We start from the raw sequence: 16404 nt of genomic DNA, 5'->3' as shown, positions 1-16404 counted from the left end.
TCTTGCTCGTGAGTCGTTTTTCGTCTTCTTTTGGTCTCGTTTTCTTCCTGCTCTTGTTGACATTTCCGTTGGGCACACAAACTAGGCAACGGGGTTACATCAAAAGCCTTCTCGTCCCAGCCTTGCCTCAGTCTCAGTCGTAGTCCAACTCGGACGCATTTTGTTTATAATGTTTTCCTATTTATGTTGCCGCTGTTGCCAGTTGCCGCCGCCTGTGAAGCGGCTCCGTTTTTTATTGCTCAACATTAAATGGGACCAGACGACCAGGCGAGGACACAGACTGCAGGCGGGGGGATACTGTGTCAAGTGGGACAAGGGACAAGGGAGAGCAAGGCCTGAAAGCAAGTGGCGCGCCTGATGCTGTGAATTTGCCGAGCCCCACTGAATAAGCATTTCATGAGACAAAAATGGCACATGAAACAAATGAAACAGAGCCAGCTGCAAAACTATGCATATTGTTTGTCATTAACAAGGTCGGCGGTACAGCAAAAGCAACAACAGCAACAACGAGAACGAGAACCCCCCAAAAAAATGAGCAAAACTAAATTCGCTTTGATGAAAGAAAGCTGTTACATGCTTCTGCTGCAGAGGCCTCGACTAAAGGGAGAGAGACAGAGACAGAGAAAGAGAGAAGAGATGTGATAGGCGGGAAGATAACATCATCGTTGGGTCGCCAGCTGACATTAATTTTGTTTTCATAGCACAACCCACAGGGCTGACAATTCTTTCTCTTTTTCTCGACCACCTCTTTGCTGTGTGTGTCTCTCTATTGCACAACGTGTGTGTGCCACACTGTGTATGTGTTAGTGTGTGTCACTGCCAAATGAAGACATTCTGTTCACAGTTGCTGTTGCTGTTGCTATTGCTTTTGTTTTTTTTTTGTGCTCTCCTATTTACTTGTTTCCTTTTTTATTTTCAGTTTTTATCTTACACTGGCACTGGCTTGATTGACATGCCGTCTGCTTTATGTGGCTCACTCGCTGTCCTTTACTTTTTGGCAGCTGACCGTGACACAAAAACAAAAGGCAACAGTAACAAATACAACAACAAGTGCAAAAACAAATTAGCACAGTAGTTTTCATAGTTTTTTCCTCCTTTCTTCCTGCTGTTGATTCTCTGATTGTGATGATGCGTTTTTGACAATGAACATCAGATGGCTGTCACTTTTTTTTTGTTTGAGATGCCCTCGAAGAGGCAAACAAAAAGTATGATTAGCTTATTCATGTTGAATTTATAATTCTTTAAAGTTATGACATTTTTTAAATATATTCCATGTGTTAGTTAATGAGTGCAAGTAAACTACAGATTATATTAAGATTTTGATTTCTTGGTTCAACTTTTATATTTTTAAATTTTTGAAACAACAAACAAGATACTAATCTTGAATTTCAAGATTGATCAAAGAATTTTTGTAAAATTCTGATTTTGATTAAGGAATAAATCAATTTTGACATCATATAATCTTGATTCAAGATTTTATTCTTGATTTTAGCACGTTTTTTCTTTCTTTGTACTTTAAACACATTCGAGTATTTTTAATATCATAAAAAAAAGATCTTTGCAATGTCTAAATATATGATGTCTTCTTTTAACAAATATATTTCAAATCACGTCGAAAGAAAACATTTTAATTTACAGTCAAATCAATTTACGTAATCGAGTATTTTCAGCAATTCATTCAGCCTTGAGAAGGTTTTATTTTATTCACTCCGAATATACTGAAAATCACGCCGTTTACTCACATCATGGCAAATTCAGTGTCGGCTCTTTTCAGCCCTTACATATTACATTTAATTTATTTAAAGCTCACTTTTTCACACTCCGTCGCTATCGACCATAAAGGAAAGCCTACACAACATGCGAGTACCAACCAAAAAAAAAATAAAAAAAAAACAGAAAAAAAGAGCAAAGAAAGAAAAAATCACTCATGCTGTTAACAGAGGCAACATCGGACGGAATACGGATATGGTTTCGGGTTTGTTTGGTGATCCATTCTCTGTATTGTTTGCGTATTTGCATAAAAATTGCGCATACGAAGCGTTGTCGTCGCACACACAAAGCCAGCTTTAAATTCGTGTCCTCAATTCAAGGTTGAGTTCATATTTGAGAGTCGCCAAAAAGGCTGGGTGAAAATTTTTAGTAATTATGGAAATTCATATGCAACAATGCAAGCGAATTCATTCAGTGAAAAATCATTACCACATCTGTGTGTATGAGTGTGTGAGTATGTGAGTGTGTGAGTGTTTGTATGTGTATGCTTTATTCTCCACTCTACCATTGACTATTCACTCCTCAATGCCATTGCAAGCAGCAGAAAAAAAGTTTCATTTCCTCTCTATGTGTGTGTGTTTGTGTTTGTGTGCATTTGCATTGTTTGGCATTACACAAATGGATATTAATAGTTGGCATGAGTACGGGTATTTTTACCGTTTGCCGTTGAATGATGATGATGATGTACTCTCATTGTTGCCGACTGGGTTTATTTTCAATTAATCATGACTACATTCAATGGAAAGCAAGTGGATGGCTTTGCGCGCATTTCAAGGTCGTCGCACAGACAAAACCAAGCGAACGCCGCACACTTGAATATTCAAAGCGAATGAATAAATGAATGCATGATTGAATGCACGAATGATTCCAGCATAGCTCACTAAATAGCCGAGCAGCAGGAGAATATTAATTGCCATTTTCGTATTTTGCAACATTGCCATATTTCTTGGCATTTTGTTTTTATGCCCACGCTGTCAACGCCATTGTCTTTTAATAAACCCCAAACCCCGAAGAGGTCTTCTGCTCGTAATACTTGTATTGACAGGCCAACATAATAAACATAAATCAAGTGTTGCTATTGTGCCTAGTTCTCGGATATTGAGCACTTCAACCGTTTAGTTGGCATGTCCCAACAACGCTCGAGCCATCGCCATCGCCATCGCCATAGTCAGAGCCAACGCCAACGCCAACTTATGCCATTTATCTTGAGCAATCTCATTGGCTTCGTAGTGCTCTCTCTTGGCTGCCACACATGCATATCATAGTCGTCATCGCTTTTATTATTTCCCACAATGAACGGGCCAAGTGCCTAGACGCAGGCTCAAGCGAAAGTGCGGCAAGTCTGCTAGTCGATTGAGCCCATAAATAAGCCAGAAATATAAAGAAAGCCTTCCTGTTCACATTGACGGCATTTCAGAGTGGGGGCCGTCATGGGCGTGGCATGCCTCTTGTCACGTGTTTCCTGCTTTCAGTCACAGTCGCTTGCTCTTGCATGTGGCAGCCAAATTTACCACATTTGCTTAATCAAAACAACCTTGTGGATATTCTACGATAATATGAAAATACTGTGGAACATTTTCATATATAACATATATTTTTTGGTGTTTGAGTTTCAGTTTTAAAAATAAATCCACTTTTCTCTAGCCAAATTAAATTGACCCACATTTAAATAAAATAAATTGCAAGGAAGAGCAAGATAAATGCGCATTATCTGAAATCCTTCAACATAATTAACTAGACATGTTCTGCTTATGACATCAGCAGTTCATCAAGGCAGTGAGAAACACTTAACGTGCTGGAATGTTTCTGTCGAGAACATAAGAAGTCGCGTAACATGAGACATAATTAAGAAAATACTCGATGTTCTCTCTTTTGCTTTGACTGAATTTAATATTTGTGTATTAACTCGTCACCAAATCACTTAGAAACGCCGCGAAAGAACTCCGCAATGCCTTCAAAGGTGGATGGGAAACATTTCGAAGACATTTCAAAATTAAAATTCTTAAAGTACAGCAGAAGGAGTGAAAGGGGCCAAAACACAGACGCGTGAAAATGACAAAAAAAAAAAAAAGAAGTGAAAAACAGCAAAGGAGTCGCAGGCAGACATGCGTGTTATCCTTGTTGTTCCTCGTGGAAACAAGCGTCACGCGGTTAAGGCATTTATGAGTGCCAAAGGACGCAACATCTTGATAGTGACAATGTAAATGAGCGTAAATGAGACTGTGTTGGAGTCTGAGTCGAATTTCAGAATACTCAACGGTACACTGAAAAAAATATTAGTTTCTAGAATCAAGAACATTTGTCTGAAAAACTGTGTTCTTAAAAAAAAAAAACACTTTAAGAACAAATTCTTAAAACTAAGAACATTTGTTAATATTTTTCAATATTTACAAGTTTTAGGTTACAAAATTCAATAATCCATCGAAATTTCTATAAAGATTAAGATCGAACTTTCAGCGTTTTCGTTAATAGCTGAGTTATTTGAGAAGTCGCGAACCATTCTTCATTGTTGCAGTCTAATAAGTATTTGTTGTTGCAGTCTAATAATATTTCTAATAAGTAAATAGAGTGATTAACAAACAACTGATGAATGCGAAAAGAAAATAATAAAATAGTAAGATAATAAATAAATGAAATATATGATGTAATATTTTTTTTTAATGTTATAATACAATTTTTGGTGGTAAAACTATAAAATGTTTTCCTCTTATTAATAAGAACTTGGGTTTTATATCAATTGTTTTTTAAATGAAAATGTGTTTTCTAATATTAAGATTTTTATTTTCTTGAAGCATTTGTAGAGCAATATCTTCATTTTATAACTTTATTTTTTCAGTGTAGCTGACTTTCAACCAAAGTAAAAAAGAAGAAAACTAGAACAAAAGCGAGCGTCTTTGCAAAGTTCAAATTCTGTTTTGAAGAGTCTAAGGAATGGGGCGAAAATGATATTTGACCTGCAATTTCATTTTGAGCTAATCGAAGAGAACAATCGAGAAGTCTAAATTGCTGTCACCTTAAAGCATCTTTCAAGCACTGAACAATACTTGTTAAAGCATGCAACGTTCGAATAGCTTTCGAACTTACTGTGAGCAGTTGTCAACCATAGATTGTGCTGAAATTGAAGCTGACAAAGCCTCACCAGTTGGAATTTTATGATCCCTTAGTGACTGTTTCGCAGCTTAACTCGCGTTCTCAGCAACTTTATTGCCGTTTAGCGTCGCGTCGAGTTGCGTTGCGATGCGTTGCGAACGCCACTGACAACTTGTCAAAAATTTAAAACTTGTCGTGGCCTACGTGGCGTATGTGGAATGCGCAAGGCATGTAAATTAAATACGTCGTAGCATTTAAATCAATATGTGCCCGCATGTTCTTTTTAATATTATAATTAAAAAAACGGAAATTATTGTCATACCCAAAGCGTAGCCGTAATATTATTTACAATAAAACATTTATCATGTGTTTGCGCAGTTTTTTAATTTAATCAAACGGGCCGCTGCAGTTGCGAGGCAAAAGAATTGTTCATTTAATTGCAGACTCAGTGAAATTTATGACCTGCTGTCCTGTAATGACCATCCAGAACATCGCAACCCGATACAACTGGATCTCAATTACGAGTCAAGCAATTCATTATTGCAGCGCTTAAATTTACTCGAATGACTTAAGATTCCAATGCAAATAAATTGAATGATATTTAACAGCGATATCTTATGTGGAGTGTGATGAATAAAACTTATAAATAAATTTTGAACTAAAAAGCACTGATTTAATCCTGTAATAAATTGAGTTTTCTGATCTGAATATTAATCAACTCATTCAGTAAAATAAACAAAATGCATAATGATAAAAAAATTTTGTGAGTTTTTCTGCATTTTATGTAAAAACGAAGCCATTACAAGTTGTCGCCATTAGCAAAGGGGACCGCACAAATGGCACCTTAATTAATTTCCAATATTGTCAATTCCCCTCAACAATAACCAAAAGAAAAAATGTAGCACAAACTGGATTTTACGAGTATGTGCCATAAACTTCAGAATCGGAAACGCGGTTGTGTGGTGTAATAATTTTTGCCTTAACTGCAAAACATTTTCGGTGTTGCTGTGCATGTGTAAACAAAGCAAAAACCAAAAACAAAAACAAAAAAACAATTAATTGGGCTGCATAAAAAGTGCGCTATGATGGGGCAGGCAGAGTGCAAGTGCAGCATCAGCATTCGTTTCCATTATAAATGTCAACAGAGGAAACGAAAAAAACACTATAAAGACAACGCGAACTGTGCGGGGGCGGAGTTGGGGAAAGAAGGAGACGAAGCAGAAGCTGAAGCAAATGGTTAGCAGTTCCCATGTGCAATATAAACGAATTTAATTATTGTTCATGTGCTGAAATATGAGCAAATTTATTTATAGCTGTGCATGCCATTCGAGCAGCCACTGACATGAGCAGTTGTCATTGTTGTTGTTGCTGCTGTTGTTGCATGTGCTTGTTTTTTAAGCGTTTGCTGTTGCATACATAAATGTTGCAGGCACCCAAACACACACACACACATACACACGGAAGCGAGCACTCGTATCGAGCAGCATTTTTATTTGTAGTGCTTTATGGCATCGAACGAGTCTCGTTACCTGCCCGAGCCAACGTGTCGTATGAATTATGGCCATGGGCGGCGCATGATTAATATTCAATTATATGGTACAAGCATCCTGCACACAAACACACACATACACATATACGCGTGGGTTGATGCTGCAAAGTATGCTACAATTTTTATGCAGCCATGCAGAAAACTTTGCTAATTGCCCCATAAACAAAAAAAAACGAGAAACTTAAACAACAATTGAATTAATGCACAGAGCAGAGAGAAGCGAGAGTCTGTTGCATCAAGCCAACTTAAGCATGAACTCGCATGTTATTTGTGTTTCATTTAATTATCCACATATTCGGCTCGATTCGATATTTGGATATAATTTGCTTGGCATTATACCACACAAAAATCTGACTCATCAAAAGTTGTGTAGAAGTTACGCAAGTTACTTTGCTAATTTGAGTCATTAGCGTTACGCGTATTTGCTAATTAACTTTTAATAGCATTAAAAACACGTCAAGTTTTACGTTTGAGCCAAACAACTACTATTATTATCGAAAGTATTGCATGAACTAAGCTCGACATGTTTTGCGTGTACCTCAAGCATAAGCTATTGTAGTCGCCTTCTGACAAGGCCAATGACCATGATTTATGGCTTTCATTATTTAATGTTCACCTGCACGTGCTTTGCAGTTACAGTTTCTGACACATTTAGCCTCTGCTCTGCCCCCCTCCTTAAACATTTCAGTTGTTATCGAATAGCTTTAATTATGAATGTGGAAAAACTTGTGTACTTGTGCACTTGTGTAAATATTGTTTTAAATTTAATGCCAAAATGTTAACTGCGAACGGAGTAGAATATAATTTACATATAAATGGAATTGCATATTTGTTTGCTTTATTCATTGCATTTTTTGTACGATTCTCACATTGAGCAATTTTGTTTGTCAAATATTAAAAATTAATTAAAGCTGTAAATTTTTATGCATATTTGCTTTACATATATGTTTTTTATAGTTTTTGTGTGCGCGGACACTTGATGTTTGAAAAAAATAAAAGTAAATTAAAAAGAAACAAGAATTTTATGTATTTAATATGTTCGCTTTGTCGACTGACTGAGCATTTATTTAAAATATTTCCAATTTACTGTCATATTATGTGCTGCAGGGAATTTTAATTGATGCAAATTATTTAAACAATGGCAACAAATTTAATATGTGCAATTGTATTGACTGCGCCTCACTAAATAATAATTACAAATGGTTTCTTATTGTGTTCGATTGTTAATTTTTAATTTCTATGGAATTCAGTTGCGCCCACACACCATGGCGTATACTTAACGTGCAGAGAAGCAAGAATTATCCAGAGTCAACAATTGCATGTGTACTAATTTATGCATTTAAGGCACGCATGATTACACACACACACACAGTCTCCCCGAAATAAATCCTCACACACAGTCAAGGACAAGGGACAGTGCAGTGGGCAGCAAAGTTGTGCCCCTAAATTGCATATTAATTGCTCATTAATTGTTGATTAGCCTTCAAGTGGGTATAGAATTTCGGCGAACAGCAATCTCAGCCTCGCGGACAGGCGGCGAGGCGGCAAGGAGGGGGGCGTGGCCCACTAAGCGTCAGTAATCTTTAGTGTTAAGTTAAGTATACGCAAAACTTATCAAGAGGATTAGTGCTGCTCTTGTTGCTGCCGCTCGCTCGGCATTAGTGCGACAAAATGTTGTAATCAATCAAATATACAGTCAGGGCGAAAGCCTCGCTGCGGGCTCTCTTCCTTGGCATTTACTGCCACGCAAATACTTGCAATTAAGCATTATTAATCACAGCGACTAAGCAGCCAGAGCCAGAGCCAGAGTTAGAATGTGCCTCACTATGATTGGACTGAGCACTTCCGTCCTGACAAATAATTACAATAGTCATCGCCCAAGGGGTCCACATTCTGTTTGACCTGATAATGTCTACGTATTATTTTCACATAAAAATAAATATTTAATTAAAAGTCGACTCTTTCCACCTTCAACAAATCAAACACAAATCGACTAATGAGAATAGATTTTTTACAAATTCAAAAGTTTCTGTAAACAATGGAATAATATATGAGTGAATCATTCTTTTTTTATGGAATAATAAATAAATAGAAACACCATTTATTTAGTATTCCATATTTGTCTGTGAAATATTAATGTCTGTTGTGTATGATTTTATTGATATATACTTTTTTTTGGCAGTCATTTTTTCACTGAATTTTGCAAATTATTACATTCACTTTAAAAACTACTTTGAAAAGTAATAATAAATTTATGTCAAAGCTTCAAGCAACGCAGATGTCAGGGGAAGATTTCGTAATCTTTGGCACAAATATAAGAGCATGTCAATGAGTTCAATGAAGGATAAATGAGGAAAACAATCGACTCGAAGCACGAGGGAACAAGCACGCACACAAACACTTGAGTCCAAAGGTTGGGGCATTGTTCACTCGTTGATCAGCTCAAACTGAGAGTTGTGCACTAATTGCGACGCTGCTGTCGCTGTCAACAATGAGGAGGAGGAGGAGGACGAGCAGCAGCACAGCACGATAGACAACAATGGCATAAAGAAATTGCCAATTTGGCAAATGTACTCGTACGATTATTGGCGGCTTCACAAGTTAGTTTGGAAAGCAGGCAGAATGCCAGATAAATGTGGGGTAAACACTTGAAGCAACACCGGACATCCAGCCAGGTGATTGCCAAGCCAATCTGCAGCTAATCAATCAGTTCTGGCCCCAATCTCAACTTGAGTTGGGATGAGATGACTTGACTTATCTCAAGTGCCTGGCTGTCATGTGAAAGATTAGCGTGTAATATTTCCAAGCGAAAACTTGACAATAAATCCAATATAGAATCTGATTCGAAATCCTCAAATAGCATTTTATGTTAAATTCCTCTCGTAGCTCGTTGCGAATTCGCACTTTAATTATGAATGATTTATGACTCAATTACCGTTTTTCTAGACGTGCTCGCCGAGTTCAAGTACACTTGATCCTTAAGTCCTTAACGCGCTCGTCCGGTTTCAACTTTGACTCTGTCCTAGTTAAACGCTTATTGTTGCACTGTCTGCCACTTCACTTGGATATCATCGCACTGAACAGAAAGCATTTGGCATAAATATTTGCTTTAATATTTCTTATTTTTTTTTCTCTTTCTACTTTCTTCCTTTTTTTGTATTTGCTTTTGCCTTTTTTCTGCCTTTGCAGTGCTTGGCGCGTAATTTATTTATTTATTTATTTTATTATTTACTTTTTGCGGCATACACAGCAGAAACGTAGGCATGGAAGTTGCGACTTATTGGCGCCTGTTATACACACACGCACACACTGAAGCTATAACTAAAGCTGAAGCTGAAGCTGAAGCTGAAGCTGAGGCAGAAGTTGAAGCTGATGCTCAAGTTGATTTCCGGTTGACATGCAGCCAACTTCGTTCGTTGTTGTTGTGTGCGGTCAAAATATTTTGGTGTCAATGTGTTATCTGGGCGTTGTTTTTGGTCACACGGGCCTAGTCAATGCAACAACTTGAAATGCCTTCGCCCAATGTACACACACTTCCCGACACACGCTGACACACACTCACTCGCACACACACACGCACTCTGACACACTCACGCACGCACGCACTCACATTCGCACTCGCATTCGAATTCGCATTAGCGCTCGCATTCGCGTTTGCTGCTGTTTGTCGCACTCACACACGAGCACAGTATTGTACAAATATTGTAAAACGCGTCGCGGTCGAACCGTTGATGCCGCGTTATCGTGCGCCCGTTTACCGCTACCAAACAACACAAATATCGAACGTGAACTGACACGCCACTTCGCTACATCCAAAAGCCAAAAACAGGCGCAGCCTCATCTCATGCCTGCCCTTCGTTTCAACCGTTTCGTTTCTTTCGTTAGGCTGGCCCGAAGCTCCAGGGAGCTCCAAAACGTGCACACTGGCGCCAAACGGTCGTCGAGCGAACCAGCACATTGCACTTACTGAGCGACAAAGAGCGCGCATGTTACCAATAAAAGAGAGAGAATTTCCTTAAGGGAAATTTCCCCTTCGCAATGTTGGGGCATAAAAGGAAATACTTTTGTAATTTGTTAAGGCATTATTTCTCCTTAACGCAGCTAACTCTCAAGATATCAGGAAATTTACTTGACATTTTGTATTGAAAACAATGTCTAAAACAAAACAATGATTGTGTTAAATAAGTATTATTTAGCAAATTAATAAATCAGTACAAATAATAACATGAATAGTAGATACGAAATAATTAAAATATTATCAATACAGAGTGTGCGACTGTTTTACTATTTGTTTGAAATTGTGTGAATTTATTATGAATTAGCCAATTTTTATATACAATTTTTAATGTTCATGTAGCGAAAACTCTGTTCAAACGTTCTCAGACGCACATTACATCTTTGGCAGTTGAAATAATTGCTTGACCTAAATTGTTAGACATGACCGTACAATTTGTAAATATGGTATCGGTATTTATATCCATCGATACACATATCGATTTTTAAAGAAATATATGGTCACATTCTTTTCTATGGATTTGCAAATTAGCTACATTTTCAGGTGTCATTTGCTTTTAAATATGGGGAAATTTTTCGTTAGCCAAGATGACCACCAAATTTAGTGGAGACACTTGCAAAGCTGAAATCACCAACTACCTTGCCGCTTAAATAATCCAATTAAGCTTTTTTGGTTGAAAACAAAAGTGAATGCTTTCGATAGTTCTAATTCAATACTCAAACCTTTTCGAATAAATGGAGAATTATTGCTGTTTTTACCACTAACCATACAATATTGTATTGTATGGTTAGTGGTTTTTACTAGGAAAACTTTTAATAGTTCCAATTTTTTCCGCCAGAAGTTTAACTCAAAGAAGTAACAGCTTTATGTGGCGTGTCAATAAAAGCCGTTCAAATATATCATATTAATCAAATGTTTATCAAGATTATAGTTGAAGGACACTATTATAACCATATAACAAGCTAGCTAATTTATCTTCTATTTCCCTATTGTTACTCATCAGGCACATGAAAAAATACTGCAGTTGCATCCTCAACCATTTTTCCGAGTTTTTATTTGCAATTTATGATGGAGCAACGTTTGTGCTTACTTTGCAGTTCTCAGTTCTGTGAAACAATAGGTATTTTTACCTGTAGTTAAAAGCAATGCGTAATTCAATTCAATTTTAGATTTGTGCCAGTCATTTTTCTGGATCCATTCGGGCGAAAAGGATGTGCACCACAGCGCACCGCAACGTTGACCTGTGACCCACTGCGAATCGAGGTCAATGGCCAGAAACAATCAAAGGAATTGGTCCACAGGCATCTGCAATACTCGTGCAACACGAAGAGTGTGTGAGGAGTGCAAGCAGAGGAAGATGCCACACTGTGTATGAATATGTGTGAGTGCTGTGTGCTGTAAGTGCAACTGGCTGCTGAACTTATAAATCATAATTTTCAGCAAATAAATCCTTCACGGACAATTTAACCTCTGCTGTGGCTAAATCCAAAACTGCAACAGCGGCAACATGAATCCGGCCCTGAATTTGTTACTGTTTCTGATACTGTGATTCACCGCCTCGTCTCATTCTCATGCTGATTCTCACCCTGATTTTGGCTGCTTTACAATGAGGCTGGTCGACGATATGCGAGATTCAAGTTTCGAGACTCTTTTTATATCTGCTGCCAAGGACGCAAGGTCTGTGGGCTGCACATAAAAAAAATGACAACGGAAGTGGCTGCATGCGTCAGTGTATGTGTGAGAATAAGAATGAGTATTTGTATCTGTGTGTGGGCCGATTGTCTGCAGTAGATGGAAGATTAGGCGCCTTTGAGTGTGCGAGGAGCGAGCTTAGAGTATTTAAACAAATGGCAAATGCAAGAGAGACAGAGAGATAGCAAGAAAGAGAAATTAATTCATTCGAGAGGCTTTCATTTTGCACTGCACTCAATAACTAATTTATGCACATGCCACACCTTTGAGTGCATACCAAAAATATCTTGTTTTGATTAATGCATTCGATTCAAGCTATCTGCAATTTCCGTTGCCCAAAAACCAATGAAATGCATTTGCAGCCATTCCAATTGCTTAGCTCAACACAGGAGCCCAGCAGCTCAGGAGCTCAGCAGCTAGAGCTTCAGCAGTCACTGAAAATTCGAGTCCAAATGTGAGTTATGTGTGCTTCTGTGGTCAATGCTTCATGTTTGTGTCTGTTGCGGTCTAAGAGCTGAAAGCCCGAGGGACTCAAAAGTGTGTGAGAGGCAAGTGCAATTGTAGCAGCTGTTTACATGCAGCTGGCAAGCCAATTGAAATTTTAATTTGTGCCGCACTCATCCATCATTGTGATAGGCAGCAAGAGAAATTAATGGTTTTGCAGTTTATAGATAACAAATCGAATTGAAATTATCGATGTGATTAGTGTGTCAACTAGACTATTTGCACTATCGAGAATTCAATAAAGATGAAACCGTTGTTAAACATTCCTACAAAGAAATAAAGCCAACTAAAGATACTGCTGCCTAGGATTAGGGATGTCGGAAATATATCAAAATATCGATATATCGATATTTTCTAAACAGCAAATATCATTAATACGATATTACTGCATCTGCTTCAATGATGCAGTTCTATGGTGCAAGTGCTTACATCAAAACTTCATCAAGCGAACAGCTGTTTAGGGGTGAAGAAGTAAATAAATTAAGGCAATAAGAAGAAGAATATCAATATAAATAAATTAACCGGAATATAATATCTAAATAGAGTATAACGGAAATTTTTATGATTCAGCCGAGTCTAAATAGAGTAAAAAGCCGATTGTGCTTGATTTTCAACAAATCCGCTAAAATATATTATATATATATTTGATATATGTATATTGTTATCATTCAAAATATAAAATATATAAAAAAATACGCGATTGTCAGCGAAAGTAACTAAGATCCGATTCCAGTAGGCGTATTTTGTCATAAAGAAGTATTTTATAAGTAACTTCACCTAATTTTAGTAGAGAAGTAATTATTGTTTGTAACAAAAATCGTGTTTTTTTCGATATTCGGAGGCGGGTGTGGGAGTGACGAAAATTTGAAACAAATTTGATCTGTGATGACTCCTTCTGCCTGTTACATACATATATGTATATCCTGCTGGCACAATGTTATGTTATAATACTTTCTACCCAATGCGTATAAAAATAGTGGTGTAGTGATAGTCATGAGAACATAGCTATGATTTTTGGGTGAGATGTAAAATCTGGGAAAAGATATTGCACTAAAAGGTTTCACATTTATTGAGCAGATAAATCATGAAATATTGAAATGGAGGGGTCGAACCATCGATGGCACTATTGATGGTTAGGCTCTATCGAGTCACTATCGATAGTAGCAGACACTTTCCACTATCGATGGTGCCATCGATAGCTGGCGTCTTACTGTTCTGTTCTGTGTAAAATCGTCACAAATTAAGAAAAACAAAAAATATATGGGTAATTCTCTGACAGATGTCACGTGCGACCATCTTAACAGTTTAAAAAAAAAATAAACTAAAACAATTTTAAAAATAAGTGAAGGTTATTCTTAAAGCTTTGGATTAGCACAATTTTTAGAGCTTAGATTGATTTAAGGAACTTGTTTTATTTTAAGAAAAAATATATCAATTCATTTATATTTTGGTTTTGCGTACGAATTTGTTAATTTTTTCAATTATCAAAACAGGAAACAAAACAGAAAAAAACTCCCAAAATCATTCTTAGCTCTAATTAAAGTACTTATCTAGAGCTATAAAAATAACCTTTTCTTATTTTTAAAATTGTTTCAGGTTATGTTTTTTTCTCTGAAAAGATGGTCGCACGCGACATCCGTCAGAGAATTACCCATATATGGATCGGTTATTAAAAATATGTTTGTTTAGTGTAAGTATTAGAAGTATTAGAATTGATAATGTTTCGAATTTAAGATACATGTCGAATAACCGCTACTCTTAGAGCGTCAAGTACAGACAAGCTGAAAAAAAGATAAAAATTTCACATATCTGGAAGATTTTGAAAAGCTCAGACGTCACAACTATCTTGACTACTGCGAAGAATGTAATACAAGCGACAATGCATCAAAATTTGTATATCGGCGAAAATCGATGGTACTATCGACACTATCTATGGCCAAAATTGACTATCGTATAATATCGATGGAGCCCACTATCGATAGTTCTTCACCCCTTTATTGAATACCTCAAATGTTGTTCGATATTTGGTTTGTTAATGATAATTGCAATTAGCTTAGTGTTTGTAATTGTGTATTTGGAATCCGTTCCAAATTTTAGTAATTATTGAATCCTCTGCTCGTGAGTACGTGGCGTGGTCGTGATATCATAAATCAACGCTTACGTTTTGTCCAGATTGCTGGTAATAATCAGGTCAACTTGACGGTGTGATGCTGGGATGTTTGTTTAATTTTGAACTTGGCATTTTGGCAATTGTGTTTGATTTGTGGTCCCGGCTGGGCTTTCAATTTGCATGCGTATCTGCGGCAATGAGCAATTTCAAATAATCAACATTTGGATAGCATTTTGGACAATCTGAAACTGCAATGTCTAAACATAAACACAACATGCAGAGCAAAGCAAAGCAAAGCGAAGCAATGTATGGCCACTCCTATTTGGGCGGACAACTTGAGTAAACACACACTCACACACACACTCTTCTGTGTGCTTGGCACAATACTTGCCCACGAAATGCATTTGACATGCATGTACAAGCAAGCACTGCAAGTGCAGCCCCCGCCTTTGTCCCGCCATCCAGAAGCTAATTAAAGAGCGCACGCGTGTGATATGCCACGCCAGATGTTAGCCCATCTCCCCATATGAGGAAGGGAGCGCACCCCAGTTGGGATGGAGCAACGAACAACGCACAACGAGCAACAAGCAACAAGCAAGCGAGCAACGAACATGTCGCACTGGCAGCCGCAACACGCGTCTTTATTCTAATCTCAGCCGCAACATGCTTTAAATTTAGCATAACACACAGCACGGCAGGCTGTAAGGCACTGAGGCTGAGAGGCTAGCTTCTCTATGGCACTCCATGGCACATGCTCCACGCTAAGGTCGCGACAACATCTTGGGGATACGCTCGGGGTGTTTGAACTGCGCGAACGGCGCGTGTTTTGATTTCATTTTGTCGCCGCGGATGACGCGAAAAAGGTAAACAACATTTTTTCCTTTATTTTTTTCGCCCGCCTTCGGCATCAGCACTTTTCTCATTCGCTTTGTCTATGCTCGAGCTAAAATCCATAAGTTATCATACAATTAACATAAGCTGTCTGGCAGTTTCATTAGCATGCCCCAAAGGTTCATTTACATTCTCTAAAACATTTTTTAAAGAGTGTACAAAATTCGCTTCACGGTTTGTGTTTTTGTTTCTTCGTTGTTTTTCACCCTTTCGGTCGTGTGCAAATTTTCCCTTTTCGATTGTGTATTTTTAGCGCACGGTTGGGAGCACTTTTTTGAAATAATTTCCAATAATTTTTAATAGATGCAAAATCACAACAAATTGCATATTGATGCTGTTGCAAAGGCTTTCAACTAACCCACTCGACTTCCATTAAAAATAAAAGTGCCAGCCCTGAGCAATTTTTAATAAAATATGCAATTGATGATTTGTAAAAAAATCGCTTTTACGTTTACCTGCCAACATTTTAATTGACCATTTCGAATATTGATAGTGCTTTTGATTATTTGACTAAAAATGTAAACAAAAATATTACTAAAATTTCAGCATTTCTTTCAAAAAGTTAATACAACGTAAAAGATAGATAAAATATTTACTAAATATTTATATTACAAAGATCTCTTATAATTTGAGTACAAAGGATATTTTTTTGTTTAGTTCAATAAAGTTCAAAATAAATTTCTTCTTTTCAATTTAAATTTAATACTTTAATAACCATTTAAACTATTTATTACATATGGGCAATTCTCTGATGTCGAATGCGACATTTGTACGCATTCAAAC

The 16404-nt window shown here is 37.2% G+C and overlaps 1 protein-coding gene across 1 annotated transcript in view; it reads right to left on the bottom strand.

Annotated features, from left to right (window-relative positions):
• The window catches only part of LOC132785305 (neuroligin-4, Y-linked), a 79220-nt gene extending 69039 nt beyond the window's left edge, over positions 1 to 10181 (bottom strand). Inside the window, 1 exon segment of the mRNA XM_060791343.1 lies at positions 9345 to 10181. The gene's annotated coding sequence lies outside the window, so the exon portion shown is untranslated.
• Positions 10182 to 16404: the final 6223 nt, after the last annotated feature.

The sequence above is a fragment of the Drosophila nasuta genome, chromosome 2R (genome assembly GCF_023558535.2).
Source record: "Drosophila nasuta strain 15112-1781.00 chromosome 2R, ASM2355853v1, whole genome shotgun sequence".
In the NCBI taxonomy this organism is placed as follows: Eukaryota; Metazoa; Arthropoda; class Insecta; order Diptera; family Drosophilidae; genus Drosophila; species Drosophila nasuta.
Note: the sequence above shows the minus strand (reverse complement) of the source record. Positions and strands in the feature narration are given on the sequence as shown.